This window comes from Xenopus laevis, chromosome 8S, assembly GCF_017654675.1.
Source record: "Xenopus laevis strain J_2021 chromosome 8S, Xenopus_laevis_v10.1, whole genome shotgun sequence".
Classification (NCBI taxonomy): Eukaryota; Metazoa; Chordata; class Amphibia; order Anura; family Pipidae; genus Xenopus; species Xenopus laevis.
Window position 1 is genome coordinate 68,395,257 of NC_054386.1, and position 21,263 is coordinate 68,416,519.

Sequence of the window (21,263 nt, forward strand, 5' to 3'; positions counted from 1 at the left end):
TGATAGTATATATATCTAAAGCAGTGTTTCCCAAAATGTGGACCAGTTAAAGGTATACTGCCATGAGAAAATGTGTTCTTTTCAAAACAAATCAGTTAATAGCGCTGCTCCAGCAGACTTCTGCACTGAACTGTTTTTCAAAAGAGCAAACAGAATTTTTTATATTTAACTTTGAAATCTGACATGGGGCTAGACATATTGTCAGTTTTTCAGATGCCCCCAGTCATGTGACTTGTGCTCTGATAAACTTCAGTCAATCTTTACTGCTGTACTGCAAGTTGGAGTGATATCACCCCTCTCTCCCCCCCCCGCAGCAGCAGAACAATGGCAAGGTAACCAGATAAGTCCCACTGCGATTCCTTCAGTTACATTGAGTAGGAGAACCAATAGCCTGCCAGAAAGCAGTTCCATAGTGCAGCACTGGATCTTTCTGGAAGCACAAGACCAGGCAAAATGTCCTGAGATGGCTGCCTACAAACCAATATTACAACTTTAAAAAATATATTTCTTGGTTCAGAAATGAAATCTTACATGGTAGAGTGAATTATTTGCAGTGTAAACAGTGTAATTTAGAAATAAAAACGACACCATAAAATCCCTTTAAGCTACAAATTGCGGAGAATGGCCATGACCAAACGTTGGACAGCCTATGTTAAAAATCATGACAGAATCCCTTTAAAGGGCCCCAATCATAACTAAAACCATTTACTAAGTAAAGACACTATGTGAAAGTTACACCACAAAAAATCGTGATAGGTGCCCTTTAAGCTACAAATTGAGGAGGATGGACATGACCAAACGTTAGAGATTGAAATGAAAAAGTTGGACAGCCTAAGTTCTAGCTAGATCTTACCGTCATGGAAAATAAAATGTTTCAAAATGAATCAGTTAATAGTGCTGCTCCAGCAGATTCTGCACTGAAATCCATTTCTCAAAAGAGCAAACAGATTTCTTTATATTCAATTTTGAAATCTGACATGGGGCTAGACATATTGTCAATTTCCCAGCTGCCCCAAGTCATGTGACTTGTGCTCTGATAAACTTCAATCACTCTTTACTGCTGTACTGCAAGTTGGAGTGATATCACCCCCCTCCCTTTTCCCTACCAGCAGCCAAACAAAAGAACAATGGGAAGGTAACCAGATAACAGCTCCCTAACACAAGATAACAGCTGCCTGGTAGATGTAAGAACAACACTCAATAGTAAAAACCCATGTCTCACTGAGACACATTCAGTTACATTGAGAAGGAAAAACAGCAGCCTGCCAGAAAGCATTTCTCTCCTACAGTGCAGGCACAAGTCACATGACCAGGGGCAGCTGGAAAATTGACAAAATGTCTAGCCCCATGTGAGATTTCAAAATTGAATATAAAAAAATCTGTTTGCTCTTTTGAGTAATGGATTTCAGTGCAGAATTCTGCTGGAGTAGCACTATTAACTGATGCGTTTTGAAAAAAACATGTTTTCCGATGACAGGATCCCTTTAAGCTTGTGGAAAAATGCAATGGGCAAGGAGAGTTGATGTAGTTAATATTGCTTGAGCAATCCTTTTCACAATGAAATGTGAAAAACAAAATAATGCATAATTTAGAATATACACCTTTTGCATGTTATCTCAAGGGAAAACTCAACAAGCCCATGTTAACAGAAGAGGTGGACCAATAAATTGTAGGACCACAGAAGTCAGGGTGTGGTGAGGCAAAAGGAGCTGGAAAGCCTGCCACGGTTGTTAAAATACTGATAAACCTTAACACAGAAGGCATTCATATGCCTCTTACAAAACACAAAGGAAATGATAAGTGGAGGCATGCTAACTTATGTATTTACATCTACAAGGTTATTAATGGCCCTGAATATTACGGCTGTGTCTGTGCTAGTAATGCACTGTTGGCCACAAGAGATTAATCTGCATCTTTAAATGAGGATTAAAACCTTTAGTTTTTGTCTTGAGACTAAAAGTCCCCATAGACGCGACGATTCTTCTTGCCGAACGACCGATTTTAGGGAAGTCCGACCAATCCTTCGAAATTATCGTGCGGTTAGTGGTATTCGAACGATCGTACATCTTACGATTTTTCGCCCGACATCTGTCGGGAAATTGATCGGCCAGGTCAAAAAATCTTTGTCGGCCCCAGTGCAATCTCTCTATGTTTGCAGGGCCAAGCAGGCAGCTCCCCTTTGTTTTCCTGCCAAATTGGTCTTTTTAGTTGATGGTAAATTCGTACGATCGTACGATCGTTCTGAGAAGATATTGGTCTCACGATCAGGATCTGATCTTTTAAAAATCTCAACATCTATGGCCAGCTTAAGGCTGTGTGAAGCAGGAGGCATGTGAGGAACTATTTTTAAAAGACTTTCACTGTATTCAGTGGGAAAAATGGAAACCCTATAAATACTGTAGCTCTATAGAGAAGGAGCTAGTTGTAACTAGTTTTTCCTCTCTTGTCCATTGTAGTTTCATATGATTGCTCCTCATGATCTGAACTGCAGCAGGGATAAACATCTTGTGGCTCTACTAAAGTGCAACTTCAGTCATCTCTTAGGGCTCTTACACATGAGCGTTTTTACCTGCGCTCCCCAGCGTTCCGTTTTTCGGCGTTCAGCCGCAGGTGAGCGCAGGAATAGACGCATTTAATTATTTCAAATGGGGCTGTACTCACACAGGCGCATGTAGGCGCCGAACGCAGGTTGAGACGCAACATGCTGCATTTTTCCTGCGTTCGGCGCCTACATGCGCCTGTGTGAGTACAGCCCCATTTGAAATAATTAAATGTGTCTATTCCTGTGCTCCCCTGCGGCTGAACGCCGAAAAACGGAACGCTGGGGAGCGCAGGTAAAAACGCTCATGTGTAAGAGCCCTTAACAACAATTCAAGTTATGTCCAACTGTGTTTTGTTTGTCAACAAGGCCATTTAGCTGGAATCCTACAGGCTGTATGTGACTCCCCTATGGAACAAGTAGGAAGTGCTCTACAGCAATTAGTTCCATAGCTTACACAAAAAGGAAAAAATAACTAAAATAAGTAACATTAAAAATGAAAAGAATTACCATGGTTTTTATGTAGTCTTGCTCCAAATACTATTGTGTATTAAAAAATAGGGTATCTTCTAGTTACACCCTTAATTTAACATTTCCAAATAACTAAAACTACAAATATTCATAATCTCAGACTAGTGATCCCCACTTTTTTGGTGTCTCAAGCAGTGTACACAAATTATGACAAAAATGTAACGAGTATATGTAAATAGTTTATCTATTAATATAACTTTAATAAATAGCAGAAGAATTATCCACTTATTGTGCTTTGTTTAACTGTGAAGTCCTAAACTGCCAAACCCGTCTGGGAATGGAAAGTTCTCACAGCATTTCCCTCATTACCTGCAATCAGTAGTCTGGCCAACTGAGAATCGCATGCATCCAGAACAGAAATAAATAAATGCCACAGGGAATGTGATGATATGAAATACTAATTAGAGAAAACAATTAAAAGGAAAGGCTGACATGCTTGTTTTAACCCAATAGCACAATGCAATTATCTATGTTTCTGGTAATATACATTACATTCTGCCAGCTCCTTATTCTGATGGGAAGATCTGGCAATGTCCTACTACCAGAACTAGTAATGAATGAGGTTTCATTAATGGAGCCTCTTTGTAAACCCCCCTGAAATAGCTCTCCAAGTGTAGCTAAGATCAGCTGGTGAAAGTTTTCGTACATACTAACTATATTTATATGTGAACATACTGCCCTCCTCTAAAACACTTGGCTGGACATAAGGGACTACTACTAAGAGGCTGGCAGCCCACAATGGTCTCATACAGTAGGATATTTTCGGCCAAACAGACCAAGTGTCATAAACTCCTATGACTAGCGCTGGGCGAATTTATTCGGCAGGCATGGATTTGTGGTGGATTTCCGCACTTTGCAACCCTCAAATGTTATCGAGAAACTGCTGCGAAAATTTGCAGTGGAAAAATTTGCTTTGAAAAAAAAATGTTGTGTATCAGAATTGGCGCAAGCATAGAAATTGGCACGCGTCAAAATTATTCAGACGCCCATTTACTTTAATGCATTTGGACAAAAGAGTTTTGCGGAGAAAAATTGCATGCATCAAAATTGTCATGCATCAAAATAATTTTGATGCCCATTGACTTCAATGTATTTCGACAAAGTGAAACAGGACAGATTTGCCCATCACTACTGTGACACTTTTTTTTTTTTTTAAATATGAATGCATTTTTGTACTGCGCTAGTGAATATTCTTAGGGCTTATTGACCAATCTAGATATGCTACATAATAGACTAAAAACAGTGCCTTTACAACCGTCATTGCATTGCAGCTTTTGTATTCATTTTATATGCCTTATATTTAACAGGGGCATGCAAAGGGGAGAAAAGTATTGCAATTATTAATTTTAAGGGTAAAGCTGCTTTCATCTATCATTCTTCATTTTTACTTCATCAAATTATTGTTTTCACTATTCTGACTGTTGCAGGCTAGTAACCGTAACATCCAGTTGGTCGGTGAAGGGATTGATTGTTTTAAAAAATTTTTTACAAGGAGGGAGGTCAGGGGGAAAGAAATATTGCATCACAAAGTAGGCTTGAACCCAACAACTCTGGTTTATGGTACTGAATAGGAATTCAAAATCCCTCCAAGTTTGCAAGTATCCCGTCGAAAGACAGATCATAAAGTAATACATGGATACCACCATGTTAAATACAACAAAAGGAAAAAAAGCATTTAAAAGGGGAATGCCTACGTTTTCCTTTACCTGCAGCTACAGGCACTGCAATACGTTACTCAGGGGACTAAAATCTGCCAGTTTCTCTAGGCTTAGGGCAGTGTGATGTGACCGAACCCCTTCAAAATCTGAGTACCTTGAAACACAGTTTCCTATCAGCCCGGACAAAAAAGTGGTTTTGCACAAAACCTGAGCTCATACATAAGTGCAGTAGTGCACCACAGTATGTCTAATATACTGTATATACTCGAGTATAAGCCGACCCGTGTATAAGCCGAAGTACCTAATTTCAAGAAGGAAAACGTATTGACTCGAGTATAAGCCTATGGTGAAAAATGACAGATCAACCTGTTCCATTGCATAATTTTACTCAATTATTTGTTTCGTTGACAATTCATGCACATACCACATAATGCCAACATGGTGCATAATGAACCATAACAGACTTTCAGTGGGGCTTCAAATAGGCAAAATTTATATAAATAAAAATATGTTAAATTAAAACATCATCAAGTATTAGCCCAACACTCACCTGGGCTGAAAGCCCTACCCACTAATGACACCCTAATGTAAGAATATTGCTACTGCACAAAAGTCACACCCTCGTCTTCCAAAAAATGCTGCCACAAATTTGCCCAATACACACTGCATTTTTAAGCTTTCCAAGATGTGTGCAACTCACCAATAAATGCCCAACCTCGCGCTGTGCCTGCACCCTATCTACAGAACTCTGGCGATGACTGACGCGGAAGTCACGTGACCACCCGCACCGGCTGATGGGACCGGGCGGAGTTTGTCAGAGAGGAAGAAGAAGCAGCAGCAGCCCCAGAGTGAGCAGTTATAAGCACAGGACAGACAAGCTCATACATTTGCTACATATCCTGTACAGCTCCTGTGCTTGTCATGCTGCTTTGTGTCCCTTTTGTGCCATGAACCGGAGCTCCAGCGCGTGTTGCTTATAGACATGTGACAGGAAGAAGGGAATCTTTGCGGGTGCTTGGGCCTGGGATGGCGCAGTGTCTGCTCTCCGTACATGCAGGATTCATTTGTTACTCAGATGGCTGCACTTTGCAGCGAGGAGGCGGAGAACTTGGCCAGTAAAATCAACTCTCTTGCTGCGAGCTGCGGAAGGTGAGTTACAGTCACTGTCCAGACAGTCCAGGACCGGGTAGTGGCGCACTGCGACTGAGGGAGGACGGGGCAGCTAGGGGAAGATCCGGCCGGGAAAGGGGGAAGTGGATTCACACGTACCAAGCATACTGACTCGAGTATAAGCCGAGGTAGACTTTTTCAACAGATTTTGTGTGCTGAAAAACTCGGCTTATACTCGAGTATATACGGTACATAGAATATCAGTTAGACTCCTTATAGGCTTGCCAGAGAACAGCAATCAAAGCAAAGGCTTTTCTTGAGGTCAGACTTTCTAAAACATGGATAGATGCCCTGTTTATCCAGTGACAAGCTTATCTGTTATATAACTAAAAAAATGGCAATAAAGTAATTAAAGCTGTTTTTTATAAATAGACACAGTGTGAAGGAATCCTCTTGCAATGCATGCAATGGCATGCAGGGAAATTCCAAAAGGTTTTCCACCCAGTCAATGAACAGCTCTGTGTGCTGGGGACAAAATGCTTCTAAACATCTCCTACCCATTCACATCTTAGTCTTAGTATTTGAAAGCACATGTGTATTAGTGGTCAGCTGTTCGAAAATGTGAAATAAGAAACTACATCTGGTTATGCTGTCAAAACCCCATACTACACCATAGCATAGATCAGGGCTACTTTACTATACCAATGCAATTTACAGCTTGTGTCACAAACTAAGAGCACACATCTAATCCAGTGCTCTGTTTAGCTCACTTGTAGCAAACTCAGCTGATTGGTTGCTACTGGGAACTGCAGTGGTGCAATTTAGTCACATCACAAGGTTATGCAATCTATGACTCAACAAATGTTACAGGACAAGGAAAGTTTTTTCTAATCTATATCCTCATCATGCCCCAGCGTTTACTTGATTGCTAAAATGTTTTTTCAAAAAACTGATCCTTTTTTACTGCAGTGCCCTCTGGAAAGTATTGGTATTGCTCTGTTCTCAGCACCAACGTTTTTCTTTTCACAGACGTAATAAACATGGCGTCGGCTAACTAACTGCACATATGTCAAAACAGTTTCTCCCCCTGGACGAGAGCATGTCTAAAAAGCTTATGCGCTGTTCTAACTTCAACAGTGCATGAGTTTTAAATGCGCATGAGCTGCCTTCCAGTCGGAACAACTGAAATTACTTGATGGTCTTGGTGAAGGAGCGTGGAATCTTGGGGAATTTCTATTCTGGAACTTAGTGGGTTTTTTTTCTACTATTGCGTTTTTGATTACACAAATGGCTAAAGATAAAGCAGACTTTAAAAACAAAATGAAAAAAAAAAAAAAAAAGGAGGATACCACCGTAGGTATCATTGAAGATTTATCCATTATAGCAAAGTATAAAGGCCTGTAGTTTACAATGGGCGTAACACATTCTCTAGCATGCAATCTGTGGATATGATTCCCTTGGCTCCAAAAACATCAGGAACATACACATAACACAAAAATTCAGATTTGTAATCTGTGCAGAATAGAACCTACTTTAATAATAAGATATACATTCTATTTACTGTATAAAACAATCAATTTACTTTGTCTAGAACAGAAAGCAAAATGCAGTGCACCCTTTTTATAAAGTGTACAGAAAACTGCACTTTATTCCATCTCTCAAAACTGTACAAACACTGGGTCAGTAAAACCATGTGCTCTCAGGACCACAAGAACCATTCTCTAAACTCTGCAATGACTAATTTGTCTTTATTTATGAATTTCTTGAGTTATTTTTCTTATTGAACAAGGTTCTCATGTATTCCATGGTGAAATGAAACATGACACACACAAATTCTTGGTTTGCAAAATTAGCCTGAGAACCTGGCAGCACAGAAACATGAGCAGCCACTATGCACAATTTATTTGATCAGCATTAATGCTCATGTATACTCTATATGTTACGATGCATACCACCACAACACTGTGACCAGTAACCCTCACATATATTTGTTTATGGACTTTTTTTTAAAAAAAAAACAAAAAACCACAGACGACCACCATTATACTTCCCAGTATGTAAAAGCTACACTAATGTCAAGCAGAGAAAAGAACTGAAAAATACACAAATATAAAACATAAAGAACCAGTGTATGGAGTACATCAAGAGAGGTTTAACACTGTACATGGTGGGCCCGGGTGCATGCCCCAGACCTTCAGCAAAGGGAGCAATCACCAGGAAACATCAAAGGAGACTGGCACAAGCCTGGACCTCACCAAGAAGAAGAGCCGAAGTCAGATGATAAAGGTGTTGTGTCTACCAAGGACACTTAGTCATAGGCTCTAAATGTCCTTGGTAGACACGAAATGCATCAGGCCTATGGAAAATAAAATGTAACATTTTAACCTTTATCATCTGACTTCGGCTCTTCTACTTGGTGTGGTCCAGGCTTGTGCCAGCCTGCTTTGATGTTTCCTAGAGAAAAGAACTCAAAGCTCAAGATGATTCAGTTATAAAAAGTTACACAGCCCCAGAGCCACTGTTTGTATGAAGTGTATTGTAGTGTTGTGATCATGATCATTTTTTTTACCGATGTTGCATTGTTATTACTGATGCACAATTTTCAATCCTCTTTAAAAATGCTTAATAAATATCCTGTCAGTTGGCAACAATATAAAATATGCACTTGGAAGTCAAAGAGGTAATGCGCAGAGAAAAGTGGCCAAAAATGAGCACTCGCTGCTGAGAATATTTATTATGTGAAAAAAGAATTGAATCTGGCACATTTTCCCCACTGCTTCAGGAATTGATTGCCCATGGGCATTCAGCAAATGGCAGAATAAGAAGGATGAGAGAACTCTGGTGGGGACAGAATGGAACTTTCAGATCACAGGACTATCTTGGGTGGAAGGATTAATTAAATCTAGTTTTCAATTGCTAATCTCATTTGGTAAATCTGGCTCTCAGTTAATACTAAGGAAGCAATTTAAGATGGAGGATGCATATATAGCTGTACATAGGAAATACAGACTTGTCGAGAAAACAGTAATACTTGGTGTATACACTAAAGATACACAAATACATAAAAAAGCAACCAATACAATAGTCCTGTCCAAAAAAGCTTACACTCTAACAAACATCAGTGTTACAACTGGTAAGGCCTTGGATTTGCATGACATATACTGGAAAGACGAACTGGTATTTTGTCCCCCCCTCCAAAAAAAAAACCTAAAGGGTGCCATGATGCTGTAGTGGTTAGCACTGCTACTCTGTAGCACTTGTCTAGGGTGCAGTTTTAACCAGATGTAGATGCATTTTTGTGTTGTCTTCATGAGTGTGTTGGTTTCCTCAGGGTACTCTATAGACTATAAAAGCATATAGGCAGAAACAGAAGGGAACATATATATTTTTTTCCTTCTGGCTTACTGCACATGGGGCTTTACACCTCCAGTCCTGGTACAACTTTCACCACTTCTCAAAGTGAAATGTAGGAAATGTGGCTGAAACAAGCTGATTGCCACCCAGAAAAGTTAGCATTTTCACTTTAACTGGTGACCAAAACACCACATGTACCATTAGCCTAAGGGTGATGGCACACAGCAATTTTAGACATATCTTATGCACACAGACAAGAGGACTGCCGAGAATACAGAAAGATTCATGCATTGATAGGCAATATAGATATGTATTTCCTCCATGGTGGGAGGTATACAAATTCTTTGGAAAGCAATAGGTCATCAATCCCATGAATCCATCATTTTAGCATGAAGCAAGGTGAGGGGTTGAATGACCTTGCCAGCCTACGGTGGTTAGGGAGCAATGGAATCTGCAAATCAGCGACTATGATGGTTTCCTCTCAGTCTGAGGAATTATGTATGTTGTATAAATAATAACAATCAAGTTTACTATTGGCAGCGCAGATTGGGTTTATGCAGCTTTTTTTTTTTTTTAAATAGACCAACAGACTCATGCCAAAAAAAGTGTATTTTTCCCCCCTGGCAAGACACAGAAACACATACATATTAAAACACACCAACCTAAGGAACACGCACACTTATAGCAAATACATCTAACAATGTAAACTGAGAATAGATCACTTCAAAGGCACTTCAGTTGCCGTGTGAAAATATGTGGAAAAATACTGCCATTCAACCTTCCACATTCCAATATCGAGTTGGTGTCTGTCAAACACAATCTAATGATCAATACTGCTTTCCCTCATCACTGCATATCCTCAAAATAAACTACTTTTTCACATCACCTCACATGTTATATTTTACTATCTGCAATCTTTGGTTCTGTGCTACAGCTATCAAATTGTGTTGGCATTAGATAATGGAATAATGGTCATAGTTCAGAAACAGCCAAAATGAAAAGGCAGGAAAGACTGCAGGATACTGTACAATAAAGCATACATTCATTTATCAGCCAGCGCCAAAAAGTGATTAGGGTCATAGCAAAAACAATAATTATTACAGAAGCTATAGTATATGAAGAATGTCCAGACCACGGAAAAGGTATTCTGCCTACTGTTAATTAATATCTATGGTTCGTTTTTTCTAAACAAGAATATTATGCCAATTTCAATCTAGTACTTCCTGGATCTGCCGAGCAGAAGATAAATTGATAAATCGAATTACCTGCCCACTAAGAAGAGCTATGATACAGCAGTTTAGGAAAGGGAGGGGTTTGCGTGTCCAGAGGAAGATAAGGAGCTCTGAACAAATTACCCTGTTATAAGGGGAGTGGGGGAGAAAAGTGTAGAGGGGTAGAAAGGTCAGTGAAAAAGAAATTACCACACTTCATAATTGCAACACTTTGAAAAGGAGGTATTTTTAAAAAAAAAAAAAAAAAAAAAAAAAAATACCATTCCTATTATTTATTATGCACATTTTTTGCAATAGTGTTTTAGGTGCATACTTTACCATTAACCACAACTGCCCCTGGAATTCTAAATAAAAGACCAATGGCCTAAATTGCATATGCAACTAGCAATCAAAAATTCGTTTTGCAACATTCTACTGCAAACTGAAAAATAAAAGCAAAGACCCACAGGTCTGAAGTTGTCAGTAGCAATCATGTTTGTAAATCAGCCCTCAAGTTCAAAAGTGTCCTGATCTGACAGAACCAACTTTATTTCCCTCCAAGGAATGTACATAAAGGAGTGAGCTGCAACGCTCAATCATAAATATTGCTGGCTGGGCCTTGGAAACAGCATTCATAATAATGTTAAAGCCATACAGTCAACAAAACCTGATCATCATACTATTGAGCAAATCAAATAATCTAATGAGATTGTGGCATCTCCCTGTGTAACCACTACTAGCTCATCATCAAGAGAGAAAGCCCCCCCCCCATTGTTTTGTATATAGCCATGAATATCCTGTAAATTCCATTCTTATAAACTGTTCTTTGTGATGTCATAAATTGTAATCGGTGCTTAGTGATATAATTTAGCTTATCTGACAAACTTAAATTTGTGTATTATTATTGTGTATTATTAGAAGTCACTTTGGGGTTCCATTACCTTTTTATAAGGTCGAGGAACTCCTCTATGACTTACAACATCCTAATATAGTACAACAGGGGGTATCTTATTCACTATATATAGGACTTTATTTTGAGAGACACTAAATTTTGAGCTATAGTGAAGCAAGTTTTTTTTTTTGAGACAAAAGTGGAACAATATGTTTGAGGCTAAAAAAGCAAGATTTTTTTTGCATGGAATGCACCAGAGTGTTTGTCCATCCAAACCTGTGTTTTCTGTTTTTTAAATAAGCTTTTCAAATTATTCATATTTTTTCCATTAATGACTTATTATATTCCCCATAACATTCCTATACAATTCATTAATTCTGTCTGAATGCTGGTGGGGAAAACCAAGCAGAATAAATAGATCTTAGAACATCTGTGTTACATTTTATCTTTTATGTGTTTACTACATATTGATAATACAATACAGTATTCACAAAAAAATGCCCCAAGCTGCATAAAGATAAATAAATACAAAATATGCATTGTGGCCTGCATATCATATATTTGAAAACAAACAAAAAAAAGATTGTGTCTAAGAGTCCTTACTTTAGATGTATATTTTTGCAGCAGAAGCCATTTCCTGACTGACATTATTGACAAGCTATGGCTTAAGCAGACCAAACCAGCTGTTTTTCCTAAATCTTGAGCAATTTGTCCAAAAGTATTGATTATTTGCGTCAACTGACTTGCTAATTACAAGGTAATGCAATAATTAAACTTCTATCTATGACCAGGTTTGCGAATAGCACCCCCTTACACTTAGGGGCAGATTTATCAAGGGTCGAATTTCGAAGTGGAAAATACTCCGACCATCGAATAGAATCCTCCAACATTCGAATGATTTTATTCATCGTATGATCGTATTCCGATCGTACGATCCGAAAAATTTTATCGTACAATTTTCCTTTGATTATAAAAAACTTTTTATATAGAAAATTGCTCTGGAAGGTCCCCAAAGGCTAACATAGCACTTCGGCAGATTTAAGTTGGCGAAGTATTGAAGTCAAAGTTCGACAGTACTTCGATTATCGAATGGTCGAATAGTCAAACGATTTTTTTTTGATACTATCAAAGAGGATGGCCACACAAAGCCAAATCTCAGGCATTATGTTTAGAAATGTATGTATACATGCATTTCTAGTGCTACTAGGATACACAGTGCTGTATGATTTATAAATATGCAAATTTAAATATACAGAGATTAAGTGCCATGTGGTATGAGAGACAGTTGAAAGGAATACCCTGTCCTGTAGAGTTTACAATCTAAGTAAAATTCTCTCCATCGGCTCAAATACAAGGGGAGCAGACAAGAAAGCAAACAGTGAAGAAAGTGTAGTGTATTAGTTATTTTTAACGAATATTTATGAACCATACTCACACCATAAACACAAACATAGTTCGACACTCTAGGGGGGTCCATGTGTAAACCTAGTGTCGCCAACATTTCAGAACCATTACACAAACCCCAAGAATCAAGTCACCATCAGATCAACCAACTAACCAATGAATCATTTAAAAATGAATCTGAAAATACCATATTAATGTGTGCTCTGTTGTCTGTCCCTGTGCACAAACACTTTATTACAGAAGTGATATGGTATTTCCAGTATACATTAATTTAAAATGTTCAATTCTTTTTATATTTATTTATTTGTAAAGGTTATTGCTACAGAAAGTAGAATTTGTCTGTCCCTTTCGATTTCCTGCTCTGCCGATTGTGAATGTTGAAACATGTAATAGAAGCCAGATTTCTCTCAACCTGAACCTGGATGCTGACAATGGTTTGCATATCTTGTAATTAAAAACACTTGAGGATAATTTGTCGTGACTAAATCCGATATGTAAGCAGATTTGAGCTGCTGATTTGGCTTTAGACTAGGGGGTATATTTATCAAAGAGTGAAGTTAGAGATCTCCACAGACCACTTGAATGAAATTCCGCCAACCTCCATTAATTTAGATGGGATTTTGAAAGGTGTATTTCGCCAATTGATAAATACTTTAGTAAAAATACCATAGAAATTAATGGAGAGCGGTGGAATTTCACTTTAGTGGACTGTGGACATCTGTAACTTTGCTCTTAGATGAATATACCCTTAAATTGGCAGCCTATCAAACGGATATCTGGCTGATAATCAGCTGATATTGTTAGGACTAGGGATGCACTGAATCCACTATTTTGGATTTGGCCAAACCTCTGAATCCTTTGCAAAAGATTCGCCCGAATACCGAACCAAACCTGAATTTGCATATGCAAATTAGGGGTGGGAAGGGGAAAACATTTTTACTTCCTTGTTTTGTGACAAAAACTCATGCAATTTCCCATCCTGTCCCTAATTTGAATATGCAAATTAGGATTCAGAAGGGCAGAAGGATTCCAAACCGAATCCTGGATTTGGTGCATCCCTAGTTAGGACAAGGTTTGACGTTGTCTAGGATCAAGGATTACATCTGCGAATTGATGCAGTCCTTGATCCAATGGCATGCGTAGCTGTAATTTTGATCCGATCATTGGCCCAAGGGCCAAACAATGGGATCAGGTTAAAGATCTGCTTGTTTGGAGACCTCACCAGTTAAGCTGGTCTTCAAGTGTGTGGCCAGTAAAAAGGACCTGTATCACTTAAAAGAACCGGCAGCAAGTGTCCGAAGATGATACTTGCAGTAAAGGTGAATGTGCATGCCTCTACATATTAGTCTACTGCCCAAGGAAGCAAGAAGTATCCTGCTCAGTATATTTTGCTGTTTATGGGAAAAACCTGCCAACAGTGACGCATTGTCTGCAAACCCTTGAAACAGGAATAGCAAGCCATATTCTAGAAAAATGGATGCTATTTCTTAAAAATGTTGATCTTATTCTCTTTTCTTAGTAAAGGCTGTAATGTCAATATTTTGATGGCTGGAAGCTGCAATTCTGGTTTGCTACAGCAGTCTATTTTTAGCTGTATTCTGTACACCAAAATTTTCCTTGAAACGGCCAAAACTAATCAAGGGAAAATATGCTGTTCTTTAAACTGTGCATTCTCATGATACAGGGACAGCCTGGATTACCCCCAAATCTACAATATGTTCCCATAAAGAATGCCAAGACCTTAGGTTATTACAAATTGCACTTCTCCAAGACCATTACATCAAGCAACACATTACTAGATTGAAAATGAGAAATCTAGGGAATAATAAAACACATCAAATACAGAGGAACTTTTATGGCTGCAAATAATGAAAGCCTGCCCTGGCAATATACAATCTGCAGCGAGAGAGAGAGAGATGTGCCCACTGAGAAAGCAGGGCATTCAAACATTTATTAAGAAACACATGGGGGGGGGGGCTGGAACACATGCTCTACATTCAAAATCAGCTGCATACACACTGTATCATTTTACATACTGGACTGAGCACTAGGGTTCCAGGTTGGCGGTTTTCCAGCCAAATTGGGCTACTAATTTAAAGCCCAGGCTGTTTTTGAAAGTACAAACTAGTCAAGGTACAGATTTGGGCTACTTTTTCAGCTGTTGGCTGATTTGTAGTTTGGAAACCAGCCAAAGTTTTTTCTTGCCCTAATCGGCAAAGCCTGTGTCTCCCAATGCATAATTGAGTTTTTGTTCAACAATTTGCCAACTTTAATGTAAGACTACAATACCCAGCATGCAATGGGGCTGACTTGTATAGAAGTCGGGAGTTACCAGATTTTGGGCTCTGTACCCCAGTCTCCTGTCCATCTTAAGCATTCTAGTGTTTTCTGGTGACTTTACTCAATTTTGGGGCAAAAATCTGCTGGCCACCAAAATGTCTAGAGGTTGACCCGTTTTACAAATATTTATTGAAAGAGTATATATATATATATATTGGGGCCCCTATACCCCCTCTGTAATAATACTGCTGGTGACAGGTGACTGTCCCATTTTGCTTCATGGACAAATTTGCCAAACCGTGAAAATTTTAAAAAGGCGTATTTACACATAAATCCATTTTAGACTGTTTTTCACTGCGCATATTGTGCTATTTTTGGGCTACTTTTGAAGTGTCTCTTGGCTAGTTTTGAGCTGGTTTAGTAGTCGCTTTCGGCTGGTTTTGAAAATTAGACCTGGCAACTTTGCTGAGCAGAGTGTGTATACATCACACCCAGGGGCAGGTTTATCAAGGGTCGAATTTCGAAGTGGAAAATACTTAGAAATTCGACCATCCAATTGGATTACTTCGACTTCAAATGACAACGTTTTTTTTAATCGAATTTGGCCGTTTTCGGTCGAAGTCAAATCGTTCGATCGTACAATGAAATCCTTCTAATCAAACAATTTCATCGATCGATCGATTTGACTTCTAAAAACTTCTAGGATCTAGGAGGTCCAAATAGGCTAACATAGCAATTCGCAGGTTTAAGATGGCGAAGTGTCGAAGTCGACGTTTTTTTTAAAGAGACAGTACTTTGATTATCGAATGGTTGAATATTCAAAGTATTTTCAATTTGAATGGAAGTCAAAGTCAGGCCTATTCGATGGTCGAAGTACCCAAAAAATAGTTCGAAATTCTACGTTCTTAACTTCGAAAATTCACTTCGAACCTTAGTTAAGTTGCCCCACAGTGTATATGCTAAAAAAAGCATGCATACACACACCCACACACTAATATACATATATAGATGTATAGATTGATAGATAGAGATCACATACACACACTGACACATACAGTACCATCCCATATTTGTAGAAAAGATATATATATATCCATATAAAAAAAGACAATGGAACAGTAGCTCTGCCACACAAGAGCTATTATTACCCTGTGAAAAGCATTTGCATCGCTTTCCTGCAATAAAACGATAGAGACATAGATAAAGTCCATCCATACCAATGTACAGCATCACATCAGTCTATACGGGTCCCTCCTACTGCATAAGGATGAAGACCATGCCTGCTCCCAAGTCCTCTATTGTTGTACAGAAGCCGCTAGGAAATCCATACAGTACAGGCAAAGACTCCTCCCTGCTGTTCACTAAGACAGGTACAGAGACCCTCAATATCAAGCATGCCCTCTTCTCTCCCCTACGCATGGAGTGGGCCCTCCCACCACTACACATGGGTTAAATCACATTTGCCCACAATTGTGGGGAGGGATGATTTGCTGATAGATTAGGGAGAATCTATTGCTAAGAGATACAGGGGTGTCCAGGAAGAGACGATCCCCGCTCTAGGGGGGGCGGTGTAGTGTATAAAGGCATGCAGCACCCCACCCCAATTTCTTTGTCACATCGAACATGCTTTGTGCAGGAAAGCGAGCTCCCCTCACACACGGTGCCTCCCAGCACTGCAGTCCCACACACTTCCTTACCCTCTAAGCACATACCGCCCAACACTCCCGATTTAGTGAGCACAGCCCGAAGTCCCGGATCGCTTAATGTCAAGCTCCTAGGCTTCTGCCGGACAGCTACTCCCGACGTCACAAGTCTCATCTCGCTAGACTGTGGCGTCACGACTGCACCTATATAACTGTAGTGACGCGGCACGTAGCCGCCTTTGGAGAGTGAAGGGGAAGGATAGAGCAGCTCTGGTTAACACAAACCGCGGTGCTGTGGTGGGCACGACAGGCATTGGGTGTACTGTCCGCTTACAATATTTTTGTTTCCACTCTACAAGCGTATCCTGCTTTTGTGAGAGAATAAAATAGACTTTGACTTTTCTTCTTGTGTCTGCCATGCCCGTTGCCACCAGAGCCTCGGTCCCTCATTTGGCCACTTCTAAGTAATTCTTTGTTGTCTCAGCTAACTGGAACTCATAAGTGTGCCAAGGAACAAAAAAGCCAAGTTTCGTTTGTTTTGGTGGGTGCTGACAGCAGCCCAATAGTTTCTACTGGAGTCTATTGTAGCGCACAGTACCACACAAATTTACCTGTTAGGTTAGTGTTGGCTGAGGGTCAGCCTGGGGATGTGCACTTCTCGGTGCTCATAGACCAGAAAAAACACAATCCTAACTCACAAAATGTTGCCACTGTGGGACCCCTGCCCAATAGTGATATGTGGGTTGACAAAGTGTCGACTTGCATCCAAACTTTCCTTTTCTGCACCTGACCTGGCCTACTGTGAAAGTCTACTTTTCTACCGTATAAATAGACGCTGCCTGATGCGCAAGTGGGGCAAAGATAGGGCTTGGGCCAAACCTGCCTCGACCTGAACATTTTGTGCAAGTGTCAGCGTGCCCATTACTAATGCCTAACCCAGGGGTAGGCAACCTGCAGCTCCGGAGCCTCACGCGGCTCTTCATCCTGCTTGCTGTGGCTCTGTCTTGCGCTTTGCCTGTCACTCCTGGGACATCTATACAGCCCTCGCACCTGCTGACGGCTTCTTGAGTTTGTGACCACGGTAAGCTAACGGTTAGCTTACCACGGTCGCACATTCAGAAAGCCGCCAGCAGGTGTGTGGGCTGTATAGACGTCCCAGGAGTGACAGGCAAGACCGAGTCGTAGCAAGATGATTCATGGTCCTTACTGCGGTCACACACTCAAGACAAGGGAGAAGCCTCCAGAGTCCAGTTGCCAGGGCCGGATTTACATAGTGGGCGCCCCTAGGCCCACAACCGTTCATCGCCCCTGTCTCCTCCTGGAGGACAGGAGCAATGGGAATTGGCGCACGGAAAATGTAAAATATTATTGTATCTCCAGCGCATCCCCAGTGTTTTTGAACCAATGTGGGAGTGATTGGGCAGCATGCCGCCCCCCTAAAATCCTGCCACCCTAGGCCCGGGCCTAGGTGGCCTTTCCACAAATCCGGGCCTGCCAGTTGCAGCAGGTGCGAGGGCTATAGACATGGATGTGACGGATATTTTAATGACGTCTATAGCCCTCGCCTTTAAACAGATGAGAACACTAGCATTTAATAGGGCTATTCAGTGTTTAATTTATTTCAAAGTAGGCCTACACATGCACTTATATTTGTTGTATTCTGTTGTTGTAACAGTTTAAATTAAAAAAGGTTAAAACTTTTAAAAGTTTATAAGCTGTGTCATGTTTTTCTTTAGTGGAAGCAAAATGGCTCTTTTGATAGTAAAGGTTGCTGACCCCTGGCATAACCCATACCAGTATCCGCTCACTCGTCTTTTTCTGTGTGTGCCTCTGAAGACAAGGAATCTTTGAGAGCAGAGGAAGCGTGCACTTCCCCAGTCTGACCCACATCCAACCCTAACCCGCAATGGTGGCCTAAATTTCAACCTGAACATGCTGAACCTGTGGGTTTTGGGTCCACCTGCATATCACTATTGTGCACAAGAGTAGCATACAGAGCGAGAAGACACTGGTCCTGCAATGGAGAGATTAGAAAACAATCTTTTCTCCTTTGGGGCAGCATTAGATAAATCTTGATATCTAATAAACTAATAAATTACAGACAGGTCAGGGATCTCTTATCTGGGAGCCGGTTATCCAGAAAGCTGAGAATTATGAGAAGGCCTTCTCACAAAGACCATTTTAAGGAAATAATTTTTTTTTTTCAATTGATTTAGTTTTTCTTTGTAATAATGCCATTGATGAATACAATCAAACAAGTTTAAGCCAGTGGGGATTGAGAACATACTCGAATATTGGCCATTTGTTTTTCGATTGATTGACACACACACTAAACTGTTTGTCCATTTTTGTACACAGCAAAGGTGGTTGTGTTTGTAAACGAGGCTTATGACCTGGGCACTTTGGGCATAAAAGACAGCACAAATAAAGTATGGTATAAATATGAATTGAGTTCAAGTAGAATCAATAAAAAATAAATCAATATGTAAAGAATAACAATAAACTGATAAACTACTGTATAACAAAACCCTGTCTCCACTTGGCTCCTGTGAATAGCACAAATTAAATTAGTGTTTCCAATTGTTTTCTTGCTAGAGGTTACCTTATTATCCTTCCATTCTTTTCCATTCCCTTGGCATAAGGGAGAAGTAAAATACAAAAGGGTAACTATAGGTGGAGAGAACCAGCAGTAGCCATCTTGCTAGAAGTGACATGATGCAAGCTGCAATGTCAGAATAAATTGGGTCCTGTCAGTTTATAGTGTGCATTTGCATATTAGGCAAGACAAAGTGTGGTCATTGTGATTAAATAGCACTATGAAAATCTGCAAAAATAACTGGAAAATGTGAGCAGGATGGAATGTAATTAGAGGAGAGCTCTTCATCAGATCCTTGGGAACACATTTGAATACAAATAAAAAACATTATAAAGGTAGCAGACATGGCCACCTACATTCTCAGTCTTCAAGAAAATAAATTTAACCCTTCAAAACATTAAAAATATTGTTATGTTGATTGTAGGGCTTTTAAAACTTAAAAGCTGTGAAACATTTAGAGGGTTATTTACTAAAAACCCATTTTTTTCTGGTCGGTTTTTAAAGGGAAAACATTTGATTTTTTTTGTGAGGAAAAAAACCTTCAAATTTTTCAAGATCTGTTATACCCTGAGACTGCTAAAAATCCAAATTCAAAAATTCTCCATCTCAAACCTGCCGAGGTCCCTTGAAAGAAGAAATCATGCCTAATTAATATTATAGTAATAGTGTGTTTTTGTTCCATAGTTAAGGTTCTGCTGAGTTGCCCACTAGCCCTTTTAACCTTTTTATTAAGGGTAAAATTATATATAAAAATTAGGCATTGAGGCACCCTAGGAAATAGTAAAGTGAACAATCAAGAGAAAGTATTTTTATTTTAAAAATGAGCACTGTGCTGTAATAAAATGTATAGTATTTTGAGGTGGACAACTTATATTTAGGACAACTTCTGGGTTCATGAAAAGCATTTGAGCAGTCTCTGTGCAACCAAATACAATCTAGGTAAAGATTCAGTGGAACACTCTATCCCTTCACTTGCAGATTCTGTTGGGTCCTGGGTTGCCCTGCCCACACTGTGATTGGTTAATGTTTGTGCCGGCAGTACAACCTCTGTGCTGCTTCTAGGTCCTACATTATACTGGGTCCTATACATAACTAGGTCCTACATTATACTGAGTTCAACAGAATGTGATGGCAGCAGCTGCAGCACTTTCTATCCAAAGCCTGTCATGTGAATTGAAATTTATATGTTGAAAGGTTACAAAGCAAAATATATTGTGAAAAAAAAATATTGTCCTCAACAAAGAGTGTACAAATATATTTATGAATGCTTTCTAGTGCTCTTAAAATAGATGAATTGATAGTATAGGTTTTAAAAATACATTTTGCCAAAAAATATTAAGACTATATTTCACTCACCAATTACAGAAAATACAAGGAGTATTGTTCACCATAAAATGAATTTACTGTAGAAACTATTATTTTAAGACAAATTGCCAATGGTGTTCTTGTATAGGTTTTGGATTGTTCTGATAATCTTCATTTGGAGTTTAAATGAGCTACAGTAGAACCCCCATTTTATGTTTTTCAGGGGACCAGATCCTGGAAATCCTGGAAAAAGTAAAATCAGGGAAATATATTATGCAATATAGTTTATATAGTTGGGGATATAAAATTAGAGAACACTTAAAGGGGTTCTGTCATGGGAAAACATGTTATTTTTCAAAATATCAGTTAATAATGCTGCTCCAGCAGACTTCTGCACTGAAATCCGTTTTTCAAAAGACAGATTTTCTTATGCACCTGAGCACTGGGGAGCTGCACGTCCTCAGTGCTCCTCATAAAGCGCCTGGACGGCATGCCGCCCCTAATATTTTGCCGCCTTAGGTCTGGGTCGTTGTGGCCTTGCCACAAATCCGGGCCTACACTCAGGGGCAGATTTATCAAAGGTCGAGGTGAATTTTCGAATTTAAAAAATTCTAAATTTTTCGAATTGCTGTTTTAGCCTATGGGGGACCTCCTAGAACCTATTTGGAGTCAAGCGGTTGACTTTGAAAAATGTAAGTTTTTTTGGGGAAAAACTTTGATCCAATCGGACCCATTCGATC

General features: G+C 39.6%; 1 protein-coding gene across 3 annotated transcripts in view; it reads right to left on the reverse strand.

Moving 5' to 3' along the window:
• LOC108700144 (palmitoyltransferase ZDHHC9) overlaps nt 1-16,821 on the reverse strand; it is a 35,683-nt gene extending 18,862 nt beyond the window's left edge. Inside the window, exon 1 of one of the 3 annotated variants that reach the window (XM_018233053.2) lies at nt 16,677-16,821. The gene's annotated coding sequence lies outside the window, so the exon portion shown is untranslated. Of the gene's footprint in view, nt 1-16,196; nt 16,631-16,676 lie in introns of those variants that run through there. The other 2 variants (XM_018233054.2, XM_018233055.2) reach the window with 2 other exon arrangements.
• Nucleotides 16,822-21,263: the final 4,442 nt, after the last annotated feature.